Source organism: Barbus barbus (genome assembly GCF_936440315.1).
Source record: "Barbus barbus genome assembly, chromosome: 43".
In the NCBI taxonomy this organism is placed as follows: domain Eukaryota; kingdom Metazoa; phylum Chordata; class Actinopteri; order Cypriniformes; family Cyprinidae; genus Barbus; species Barbus barbus.
The window spans coordinates 3,639,485-3,653,224 of record NC_136721.1 but is presented as its reverse complement, the minus strand read 5'-3'; positions in this window follow the sequence as shown (position 1 = coordinate 3,653,224).

Sequence of the window (13,740 nt, the reverse complement as noted above, 5' to 3'; positions counted from 1 at the left end):
TTTGTTTTTGTTCTTTGCTCTATTTTCCCTGGAACAAAACCACAGTGACTGATGCCAAACAGATGAACTTCTGTTGTGCATGCATTGTTCATCTTTCCACACCTCGGTTAAAGCAAAATAAAGCAAATATACACTTCTGAATATCTTTTCTGGGTACATCTATATGCGACCCTATCACCACTGGTTCCTTGACCTCCTAAATTCTTTCTTGAAATATTAAAATCTATATTAGACTTTTATATTCTGAATGAAAAATGCAGATAATGTGTTGTGTAAAAGAGACTTGTGACTTGTAAAAGAGTGTTTGATGCAAATAAATTGCCTTTCACACTTGGCTGTACTCAAAGATCTTGCTGTATGTACATGCAAGAGTCCATCTTAAGAGAGCAAAAGGAGCATAACATTTATACATGGATAACTAAAAAAAAAAAAAACCTTTACTGAAATAGCCCATTTATTGGTTTACATGCAAACCTAAAGCTGGGTAGCCAGGTCTGCAAACCATAATCATATACATTTTCTATTCAAAACTAGCCCAATCACACAAATCCATTTACGAAAATTAAAAACTTTTTAAAAGGTTTTATATGACCACATGCATTGTTGTCTTATAAACATAATCGGTTTAAGAAATCAAGGATGTGTTTCATGTGAAATCCTTTTATTATAATATTGTCATTTCATTGTATCAAAAATCATTCTTAGCATCAGCTTGAGTTGATGTGTCCACCCAGAGTTTCTGTACAATGGGACTGGATCTTTTTGAAGTATTCATCCGAGAATGGGTTAAATGTGGCCATAAAGGGATGCACATGGTGCACAGCATTCAAATGATTCTTGAATGGCATTAAGAGGGCTCATGTGCGCCAAGAACACATTCTCCACACCATTACACCACCAGGACCAGCCAGTGCTGTTGACAGAAGGGAGGATGGATCCATGGATTCCGGCTGTGTACACCAAATTCTGACCCTACCATCTGTGTTTCACAGCAGACATCGAGATTCACAAGAAGAGGCAATATTTTTCCAATTTCCAACTCTGCCCAGCAGTCCAGTGCTGGGCAGTGGTGTCATAGTCTTCCACTGCTGCAGGCCAATAATTTCAAGATGTGACATGCTGTACATTCAGAGATGACCTGCGAATGAGTTGTAAGAGGCGTTAGTTTCTAAACAAAGCATAACAAGTGGATTCTGGAAGTAAATTATTAGCATTGTTGGCAATAGCTATTTTAACCTTTAAACCTTTGGGTTGGTGATGGCGCAGTGGATAAGACACATGCCTTTGGTGTGAGAGAGCCGGGTTCGAATCCACTGTGAGACACCAATGTGTCCCTGAGCAAGACACTTAACCCCTAGTTGCTACAGAGGCGTGCGACCTCTGACATATATAGCAATTGTAAGTCGCTTTGGGTAAAAGCGTCAGCTAAATGAATAAATGTAAAACAGACCTACTATGGAATTTAAGCTGTTAAGTGATTTTAAATTGAGTGTTCTTAAAAGTCAGTCTTAATAACCAAATTGAAGTACAACACAACCCACAATCCTGAATGGAGGTAAACCAATCAGAAAAGTCTGTGTTATCAAGGAAACAGGAATCGACAGTGACCGCCCACTTTTACATAATTGTCTCTCTACACCTTTAAATAACTTTATACAATTATAAAGTAGTGTTGCAATTCCTATTTGGTTCATCTTTGTAATACTTATGCTACTGAGCAACTAGTTAATAATGAGATTTGGTCCTTAAAATAATCTTTTACTATATTATTTTCATTTTTATACTTCCACAATAAAGAACATATTGTTTTTTTTTTATTAATAATATTCTGTGGAGAAAATGAACTAGAAACATACTAAGAGCTAAGTCTGCTAAAAAAGTGGGCCTTGCCAGACCTGGCAACAGTAGACTGAGTTTAGTGAAATGTCAATTGCACTATGATGCAAATTACTTGAACTGATTCATACGGCACACAAGAAGTGCAGGTACAAGTGATTTTGACTGAAGAAAGTCTTACCTGTGCAGATGACAGGCTGTCAAATTATCTTTTATTAAATGCAATCAACAAAAGCATCAACAGGCATGTGTGTTTACATCTACTCCCACACTCTCCATTTCTTGGGCTTATATATCGTCAACCTCTATCAACACATGCAATGAATAATTAAATATTTTAGTGGCTAACGCATTTGATTTCAATTACAACCATCATACCAACTCTTAGTAAGCACTGGCACATCATTTAGAATTACAAAGAGCTTTTGCACTAAGCCACTGGCCTGGAGGGTTTTAATTAAAACTATAAATACTCCTACATGACACACTAATAATACAACATAGCTCTATGCATGATTTCCCCATTGTAAACCTTTTAAGATTTCACATGGCTCTTCCCTAGACTAATATGATGCTTCGGGCATGAATCAATTGGTTTTTAATTGGCATACAGTGCAAGGCACATCTCAATACTTATTATTTATACTTCAAAAAACACATGGATGATTACTGGAATACTTTGGTCTAATGTCTGGTACTAGAACAGACCCAAAAGACTCATGATGAAATAATAAAAACATTTTATGTTAAACAGTCACTTACTGTTAATGTAGGTTCACTGTTGTTCATATATTTCAGATGTGTTCTTATGTTTGTTATAAGATTAGGAGCAGTATTTTGGAGCAATGAGTTATGTTAGCCAACTATGGTCACATGTTCCATCATTACCAACATAGTTTAACAATTCAGTGTTTCCTGAAAACCATAGTTCCAATGAACATTCCCGATCATCATTGCAAACTTGCATGGTTGGAACTACAGCTCTCGACCTGTTGCTAGAAGCAACGTTTCTTGTTAGTAAGACATAGACTTACATAGACCATGTTAGACACAATAAACAAATTAAAAAATAAATAAGACTTTTTAGAAATATTTTTATTAGTGCTGTCAAATGATTACTCACGAATAATCGCATCCAAATTAAATGTTTTTGTTTACATAACGTGTGTGTACTGTGTATATTTATTATGTATATACTGTATAAAGACACATGCAGCATATATTTTGAAACTATTTACATGAATTTACATGTATATATTGATATAAATTATATAATATGTAAATGTATTTAATATATAAATGTAACATATTTTTCTTAAATATATACATGCATGTGTGTGTATTTATATTTAGCTAATAAATATACACGGTACACACACATATATTATGTAAACAAAAACTTTTATTTTGGATCCGATTAATCGCGGTTAATCGTTTGACAGCACTAATTTTTTTATATATGTTTATCAAAATTCTGTTAGTGTAAAGGTTCTGTTTTCGTTTTCATGGACTTTTAGTTTGTATTACCAATTCTCACTTTTCATTTGTTACCATGTTTACAGATTTGCTCATTGATTTCTCACACCTGTTCCTTGTTTTACCTCTCATTATTTAATTATATAAGTACACATCTTGCCCTCATTCAGTTCTGCTCTATGTCTTGTCTTGTTTAAACTGCCACATGTTTTCTCCTGTGCCTTTCTTTTTATTCCTTGGATTATCTTCTTTGTTTTGTTTAATGAAGTTGCATTCAGATTCTGCCTTCTCATCCTCATTTTCCTGACCTGCTGTGAAAGATTTCATAATGTCAACACAACATGTTCTATCAGCTGTTTTGAATTGTGCACATGCATGAATCGAGTAAACAGATTTGACTGATTGTATAGGCTGTTAAATATGTTGCTGAATGTGTTTGTTTGATCTGTTAATAAACATGCACATTTTCATCATTTTGAATTAAGATACAAGGTCATTTTTTTGATAAATCAAAGATATCCCACTTTACCCAAAAAGCCTATATCCCTTCCTAATAACACATTAAATTCAAATGAAAATATTACAGCTAAAGTTTATAAAAACAAAAAAAAAGTAAACTTTCAAAAAATTTTAAAAACTCTGTTAAAAAAACAAGCAGATTTCTGTTGTTCAGTTGTGACTAGTTAGTTAATTTCTCCAAAAAATCACAGTATACATTAAGCAGCGAGTTACACTGTACAGCCTCTGTTTAGGACAAAAATACAGATAAACTCGAAAGGGATTTTATTGCTCGTCTCGCCTGGTTCAGTTATGGTGAACATGGAAATTTGCCTATAGAGCTCATCTTGAAAGCATCTTGCAAATGAATGCTCATTTTCAACCCACGAGAGTACTGTTCAATGTTCGTGGCCCAAAATTTAAATCTTACATAAAATCAGTTCAGCGTGCCATTGTAGTCAGTGTACCGATGTGATTTACACAGATCACCCGCCATAATGTTAAATCTCAAAAAATGTATTTCCAAATAGTTCACTGTGCTTGACAAAATATCTCATCACAGATGTGCTGCCGTTATACGACGGCTGGAAAATGGATCTGAAACAAAATGGCTCAAATTGAAGACATTAATGACAGAATTTATATTTCTGACTGCACTATAACACTTTGCACTTCCTGTTCTGCGCCTGTTCTGTTCTGAGGTACTGATGGGAGACAGAGCGGGCGGGAAATGTAATGGCACCGTCTGGTTCTTTAATCAGAGCTGGGATGTGAGGAGCTAACTGTCTCTGAGGGGCGTATACCGTCCACGCTTTCTGCTGTGAACTTCATGCATACACATGATCAAAGATGGCAGAAACGGAACATAACCAAACAGTTGCTATTACTGTAATGCTTTTGCTATCTCTTAATTGGATACTCTGGATTAGAATCTTATTTCTGAAAATGGTATGTTTTGTAAGTATATCTTAAAGAAAACATATTGGCTTTATTTTTATCTGTAACATTTTAGTTTATGGACCAATGCTCACTATTAACTAGTTGCTTATCAGCATGCATATTACTAGCATGTTGGCTGTTTATTAGTATTTATAAAGCACATATTAATGCATTTTCCAAATGATCATATTTTGAAGTGAAGTGAAGTGACATACTGCCAAGTATGGTGACCCATACTCGGAATTCGTGCTCTGCATTTAACCCATCCAACATGCACACATACAGCAGTGAACACACACACACACAGCAGTGAACACACACCCGGAGCAGATCCCTTATAGTGCTACCCAATACCTAAATTTAACAACTACTAACTGTTAATAAGCAGCTAATTGGGAGTTGCGACCTTTTTATTATAGAACATCTTATAAACTGTAATATGTTACTGATTGCAAATTACGGGACAAAAACGTAATTCAATACATTACACATTCTGGGTAATATAATTCGATTACTATTTGATTAGTTTTAGATTACTTTTGACTTAACTCATTTATCACATTTCTTTAAATAGGCTAATCTTGTACCATTTGATACGGTGGCCGAGAGAGCTCAACGTGCTGCAAATAGAAAAAACACAACTAAATAAAGAAACGCGCTGCAAATAAAATTCTTTATTTGGTTGCTGTGAGCATTTGCAGTGTGTTTCTTTATTTGTTTGAGTGAGCGGCTGCTGTCAAACTGATGAAGATGTTTTCTTGATTTGCTGGTGCTTTTTCTATTTGCATGTGTTTTCTGAAATTGCAGCATGTTGAACTCTCTCGGCTACCGTAATTTGATACAAAGTGAAAAAATATATTCCATTTGTTGTTATTAACAACATGAAGTACATTAAACATTAAATTACATCAAGGTTTCCAAATCTGTTGTTCGTGAAGGAACTGCAGGGTGTTTGTGAGTTTAATAAGAAGGTAATAATTAATCAAATCATAAAAAAGTAAAATGAATCATTTTGAAATAACAAAATAAAACACCTACTAAAGAAATTTAGAAAATATTAAGAAAATATTTTCTTTGTTTACCTGCATGTCATGTCACCATTAACCATTAACATTAATACCATTATCATTACCATTAATAATGATAAACACGATGCATTAAGAGGTAATAAGGTGAAAACTTTTTGAATTTGAAGATCAAGGTAAATTGTACTTCATTTGTCTTCCAGGAAACATGCAAGCATCTTCTGTCGCGTCAGAAGGGCAGTACTAAATGGAAAAATATGATATTTCAACAAAATAAGAAAAATTTGGACATCTTCATCCTGTTCAAAAGTTTTCATCCCCCGGCTCTTAATGCATCGTGTTTCCTTCAGGAACATCAGTGAATGTTTGAACCTTTTTTAATTGTTGTGTTTGAGTCCCTCAATCATCCTCAGCGTGAAAAGGTGGATCTCAAAATCATACAGTTACTGCTGGAAAGGGTTAAAATATGCAAAAGATGCTGGAAAACTGAAGATTCTGCAGGACCTGGAGGAATTTTCTGAAGAACAGTGCTCAGTTTAACTGTTCAGAACAAACAAGGGACTCATGAACAACCATCACAAAACAAAAACACAGTCGTAGATCATCCAGGTAACCACACACAGTATTAAGAACCAAGGGTTCCCAAACTTTTGAATGTGGTTATTTTAATAATTTCAGCTATTTTTTTGTCTTGTAGACTATATGTAAACATCTTTTATGGAAAATATCTTACTCAGGACAGTACTAAATAAAAAATAACATGCATTTTGTATGATCTCTCTTATTTTGGTAAAATTATCCACATTTTCACAGATTCTGCAAGGGGTTCCCAAACTTTCGCATGCCACTGTATGCATATTTAGAGTAACAGTTTTTTTTTTCCAAGACATTGTTAGATGCCATGATTTCTGTCATAGCTATGCAAAGATTTGATTTCACAAACAATATCATAGCTACTAAACTATTTCTTGTTATGGATTTAAATCTGTATTTAAGCTCAGAATGATCTCAAAGTAAGTCTGATTTTGTGGTGGCCGTGTTTTAAAATTAAATTATTATAATCTTAATTAAAGTAATAAGTGTTGAATACTACTGTAGGTTAACCCTGCCTGGTTTACCTGTTTGAAAATGATTAACAGGTGAAAATATTAGAAATTTAGAAAAGTAATCAAATGTAATCAGTTACATTACTTTAATAAAGTGATTGCAATGGTTACACTACTTCTAAAATTTTTGATAGGGCAACTTGTAATCTCCAAAGTAACCTTCCCAACACGGTTTAAATACACTGAGTATTTCATAATCTAATTATACGTAGCCTACTTAGTTTTGGGAATCTGATTACATAATCCAGATTACTTGTAATCAGTTACTACTCAGCACTGGTTCTTAGTAATTAAAGATGGAGTCATTCGATACAACAACCACACTGAATAAAGAAGAAGTGTGAAATTTACCTCAAATGAAATATTCTTTTATCATGTACTCACTATCATATTGAAACACAAAAGGAAATGTTTTGAAGAATGTTCATGCTGCTCCTTCTCATTAAAAAAATCCATTCTTGCATCCAAGTATAGCCCACATGCTTTCTGTGCATATTAAAACAGATCGTATGACATGAGAGTGAGTTAATAATGACAGAAGTTTCATTTTTAAGTGAAAATTCTTTTGAAGATGTAATTTTGAATATTTTTATACAGGAATTAACTTGCTAATAATCACAAAGCTGGACTGGCTAATGAGCTATTTCAGTCAGTTAAATGGAAGATTTGATGTAGCCTAACACATCTCTGGCTGCGTATCCGTTTTGGTTTATGAGCTGTGTTCTACCAATCATCTGATCCCATCTCCAGCTGAAGCACGCTCATCCATTAGGCTGAAACAGATGAATGTTGCTTCCTTATCTGTGTAATCCTGACAGAAGCACAGCCCCTCCCTGTGAGATGAAGGCAGAGACGGCTCACTCTAAAGGGAGAACTACGGCAGATTGCTTTTCTCTTTCCAGCTAAACGCTGTCCTCAGAAATCCTGCCTGCCTGGGAAAACAGGCAACAGTAACATCCCACGATTCTTGATAAGGCTGTGTGGGGTCTCTCCATTTTGCCATGCTTTCCAGATTTATTTTTATTTCTTAGCAATGCTAAAGGATTAACATGTTGTTAATGGATGAGAGACAATGTGGAGTATGACAATATATTTATTAATTATTTATGCTTTTGCTAGCATTAACTATATAAATCAATTAAGAGACCACTTGAAAATCAGTTTCTCTGGATTTTCTGGGTTTACTAGGTATGGAGTTGAGTAAGATGTTAATATTTGTTTTATTCTACAAAGGTCTGATAATATTTCTTCCAAATTGAAAATAAAAACATATGAACTTTTTCTTTTCTTTTTTTTTTCCAGAAAATGACAATTGATTAAAATAATAAATGTTTTCATTTGTTGTGATTGAAAGGGGGTTATTACAACAATTATTATTAATATTATTATTGTAGTTATTTATTTATCTCTTCTGAAGTAAACAAAACAAAAGTTATGTTTTACTCAAACACATAACTATAAATGTTACATTAAAAATACATTATATGGATAAAGTAATCCAAATAACATTTTAATACGTAGATTTTTTTATATGTACTTATTTTCTGGAACAGTTTAAACAGTACTATTATATTATTAAAAATAATATTATATGTGACCCTAGACCACAAAACCAGTCTTTAGTCGCTGGGGTATATTTGTAGCAATAGCCAACAATACATTGTATGGGTCAAAATTATAAATTTTTCTTTTATGCCAAAAATCATTCGAATATTAAGTAAAGATCATGTTCCATGAAGATATTTTGTAAATTTCTTAGCATAAATATATCATAACTTCATTTTTGATTAGTAATATGCTTTGCTAAGAACTTGATTTGGACAAATTTAAAGGTGATTTTCTTAATATTTTTTGCACCCTCAGATTCCAGATTTTCAAATAGTTGCATCTCAGACAAATATTGTCCGATCCTAACAAACCATACAGCAACGGAACACTTGTTTATTCAGCTTTCGGATGCTGTATAAATCTCACTTTCAAAAAACTGACACTTAAGACTGGTTTTGTGGTCCAGGGTCACATATACGCTTCTAAACTTCCATCTTATGCTAATTTGTGACTAATTTATGTTCTAAAAACATATGGTTGATTACTGATTCATGTGAATTCATTCAAAATATGTATTTCAAAATATGGTAAAATAACTTAACTGTTAATATGTGCCAAGAGAATCACAAAAAAAGAAAAATAAATAAATAAAATAAAAAAAGTCTCCTGTATGCTAGACATACAGAATGAGGAGGCCATGGATGTTTATTTGTGCAGAAAGAGCCTAAAGTTTTAATTTTAATGCTTTGCTATAACTTTTCAGAAGATATTTATTCCAAGCTGTAAGTAATTCAGTCAATATCTCAATACCACAGGCAAAAGGGTTTGTTTCTATAGAACTTTATTTTATGTACTCATACATTTTTAAATCCTCTATGCTTGTATCTAAAGACATCTCAGATGATGCTCTCTTTTATACATAACAATATACAGTACATTTGTGGCAAACATTAGCAGACACAACCCACACTTTGTGCTTTACCTTTTTTTCCCTGTATTTTTGGTATGTTTTAACATCACGAACAAACAAACATTTGCAATATTTCATAGACTGGCATGCGCACAATGATCTGGACCTTTTCGAAGTCAAAACAACACCAAACAACATCCTTTTTGTGGTGTGTTCTGCAACTTTAGCATTTTAATGCATTCATTTATTGGTTTTATTCTCACACATACGGTTTTGTCAGTCTTATGCAGTAGTTTTTTCTTTCTTTTTTTGTGGGTTAAAAAGAAAACATAAAAAGGGCTCAAACAATAGGGGGTGTAGCTGTTGATACGCCAGGCAACATCTTAAACAGGCCTGCCTGGCGGGATAGTGGGCCACGAGTATGTGAACATCTGAAAGGAGCAGAAACAGACGCAGTGGTTCACAAACATGTGCCAAATATTTCTTCTTGCTGGCCTATTTCAAAAAGTTGCTCGGTATCATCAAATTTTCTTTCTTTTCGAACTCAGAAACCTGCTTTCAGCTTCATTTGTCTAGTATGTTAGTAATATATTTGTGCAGTTACATTTCCTGTTCCTGAAGTTTCATGAACAAATAGAACCAATGAGCTGAAAGCCAACAGAGCCTGTGTTTTGATGCACATTTTCATTGCACATAATGACATATCTATAATATTCAAAATCCTAAACATCTCTTTCATTCCTCCGTTTGCTTGTGAAAATACAGAGTAAACTTCAAAACACCATTTTGATTCATAAAATAAGAGATTTTACATACACCATATATTCTTTAATGGGTACAGCAACTCAATCTCATATGTGACCCTGGAGCACAAAAGCAGTCTTAAGTCGCTGGGGTATATTTGTAGCAATAGCCAAAAATACATTGTATGGGTCAGAATTATTGATTTATCTTTTATGCCAAAAATCATTAGGATATTAAGTAAAGATCATGTTCCATGAAGATATTTTGTAAATTTCCTACTGTAAATATATCAAAACTTAATTTTTGATTAGTAATATGCATTGCTAAGAACTTCATTTGGACAACTTTAAAGGCGATTTTCACAATATTTCGATTTTTTTGCACCCTCAGATTCCAGATTTTCAAATAGTTGTATCTCAGCTAAATATTGTCCTAACAAAGCATACATCAATGGAAAGCTTATTTATTCAGCTTTCAGATGATGTATACATCTCAATTTTGAAAAATTGACACTTATGACTGGTTTTGTGGTCCAGGGTCACATATGAAAACGTAACTATTTTATGAGGTGGCAAATTCGTATGGATTTGTACGATGATAGACATATGACTTTCAGAAAGAAAAAAAAAAAAAGCATGGGATCCACCTCTATTCCTTACCCTAAATCATAAGCAGATTGTATGAAAAATGCATGAATGAGACTTCATATGAATTAGCCACCAATTCACTAAAATGCGAAATAGTTATGAATTGCATTGAGATTGTGTTGGGTACAATGATAAATGATCCTTCATCGTGTTTGAATTTAAGAGTATTTACAGTGTAGTTTTACTGCATAATCTTATTATAGTTAACTTTTACAATCTACAAAAACAAATTAAATTAAAAACATAAGGTTTTTTTTTACGTTTCTGCTTGTTGCTGTGCCAATAATTCACTTTCTATGCAATTGATTTTTAAAGGAACGTTTACCTTGATATAACATTCAACACATGTTTTTCATTTATGTCTAAGGCCTTTATCAGAATATTATGAAAATTATTAAGAAACATTTTTTGTCACTTTTACCGATATTTGCACCCTTAACCTTTGGCTAATTTCTGATTTTGGCTGTGCTAAAGCCTATCATTTGTTGTCAGTTTATTAGTGGAAATATTTATTTAGTTATCTAAAATGATTGGTAGGTGTGAAACTGAATATGTGTGCCGCTATGAGTTTATAAATAGTAAATAAACATGTCAAACACAATAGCATAACACTGATCTCAAGCTACAGCTTGCTGCAGACTTTAATAAACAGCAAGACATGAGCTTTTCCTTTAACATAGAAAGGGGAATCAGACTATCCCATCCAATCTGAGAAAGACAGGATAATTAAAAAAAAAAAGAAAAAGAAAAAGAATTCTCATTATTTTCTGACAGTTGACAAGGAATATTGCAGAATACTGAAAAATGTGCCAATGTGAAACTGCTGAGCGCCATACCTCTGAGAGATGTGAGATGAAACCTGTGTTATGGGCATGGAATTTCAAATGAACATTAGATGCTGCATCCCATAGTCTAACTCTAAGGCCTGTTTCACACGGCATGCACAAGTGTGTAAGCAAAGCAGTAGCAGGAAAGCGTGGGTTACCAAATTTAACATTTCCACTAATAACGGCCATAAATTATACAATGGGTCTCAAGAGTGTGCAATAGTGGTGCAGATGTGACATCAGAACAGACTAATTCTGGTTCCTTCAAATATTTCTTAAGGGAAATTTTTCTTCTTCTTCTTCAATTTAGGAGTAAAATAAAGCCTGTGGTAAACATAACTTGATGATACTTTGACATTTTGCTCTGCAATGTAAACTGCACATACCCATGACTGAAAACACACATTTTGAAGCAGCTATGTTTTTTTTATTATTATTCTCAATAATAATTAGTCTTCCATGTTACACCTGCACCACTCCATTAAGAACTTTTACAAACCTGATCATCCTTGAGGGTGGGGGTGGGGGTGGGGGGTAATTTATATCTCTAAATTAATTTACACAGAATGGAACCCAAACCCCAAACTGTAACAAATAACCGTATGAATTCAGTCAGATTTACTGAATAGAAACTACCATTTTGAGCCAGTTATTAGGTGACAATAAGGTAGTTAATTCCATATTTTAAACTGCTTTATGAAAGCATATAATTACATAAGCTTGTGATGGTCAATATAATTACTGGGCATTTCACTGTATTCTTTGTCCAGTGTGAATGCTGTTACACTTTAGATTTGCGAGGATTTTGCAGTGTCTTTGCATGGGGTGTGAAAGAGGCCTAGTTTCTCAAGTAATTTGTCTGCCAACAATGAAAGTGCGAAAGCTACACACAGCACAATAACAGTCAATCAGAACATACTGATGTTTAACGTAAACCACTGCCAGTGTGAATGCATCTTTAAATGGAAGTAACAGAGTTATAATCATTATGCAATTAATTCCAACGCTGTCTCATTTTCAAATTATAGTGTATTGATCTCTCTTACTGGCTACTATAAAAGTGGCTTTTACCACCAAAGCTCTTGCTATATATCTCCAAAATAGTGTACGTATAGATGTAGGCCTATATAAAATAAAGAGGAAATGGGCAATTATAGAGGCTTGCACAGCACAGCTTGAATGCCACCTGAATCTCCAGATACTTCCTGGTATAAAGCAGCGGTGAGTTTGTGCTTTAGGTGAGTTGTGCTCATGTGTGACATACAACAGCTCAACTTTAATTCCACAATTGGGTCTTTTCCCATTCAGTTACTGTAGCTTCATCTGGTACTTTATTATATAATTCATATGGATTCCAAACACTTTTATTATGATTTAGCTGTCTTGAGTGATCTAAGAGTAATCTCTTACAGATTACAAATGCAATTTATATAAAATACATTTCAATGTTATTTAAAAGTGATTTGCAATGTTATTATTTTACAATATGGACGGTGTTTGGGGGAAAAAAAAGTAGGAAACCTGTGCAATAAAATAATGATTTTACTGCATCCTTTTATGCACACAGATAATACATAATCTATTCTATTACAGATGATATTCTCTCTGCCCTTTCATTTTTATATTTCTGGTAAATAGCCTTCATGATAGGAGAATGATAGGCTGGAGGCTACATTTTGATTAGCACTCAGTGGATTTTAATTTATATTCCAATTCAAAGGGCTACTTTGAGAAAAGACAGTTTGCAAGTCATTTTGTCCGTCATTTACTCCTCAAACCGTTCTGAATCGAATTCATCACAAGCGTGCATCTGGTGTCTTTCACACTTCACAGAGTGTAGTGAAATTAAAGACATCTTTTATTTATAGTAATACAATTGCGTTATTATCAGAAACCTGAAAATGTTAATTATTTTAAATTTTATATATATATATATATGTTAACAGTAGATGCCTCAGTACACAGAATGCAATACAAATCAAAAGGTTTACATTTTATACATAAAATCTGTGAAGATGTGATATACTATATAAACATATGTGCCTTTCTTTGAACATCTAGTCACATTTTTGTAATTAATTGTGTAACATTAAAAACATTTTTAAGGTATAAACTCAGTTTAAGGCTGTTCATCTTAAACAATTAAGGTATAAAATATTGGAAAGTAGTGAAAAAAGAAATATT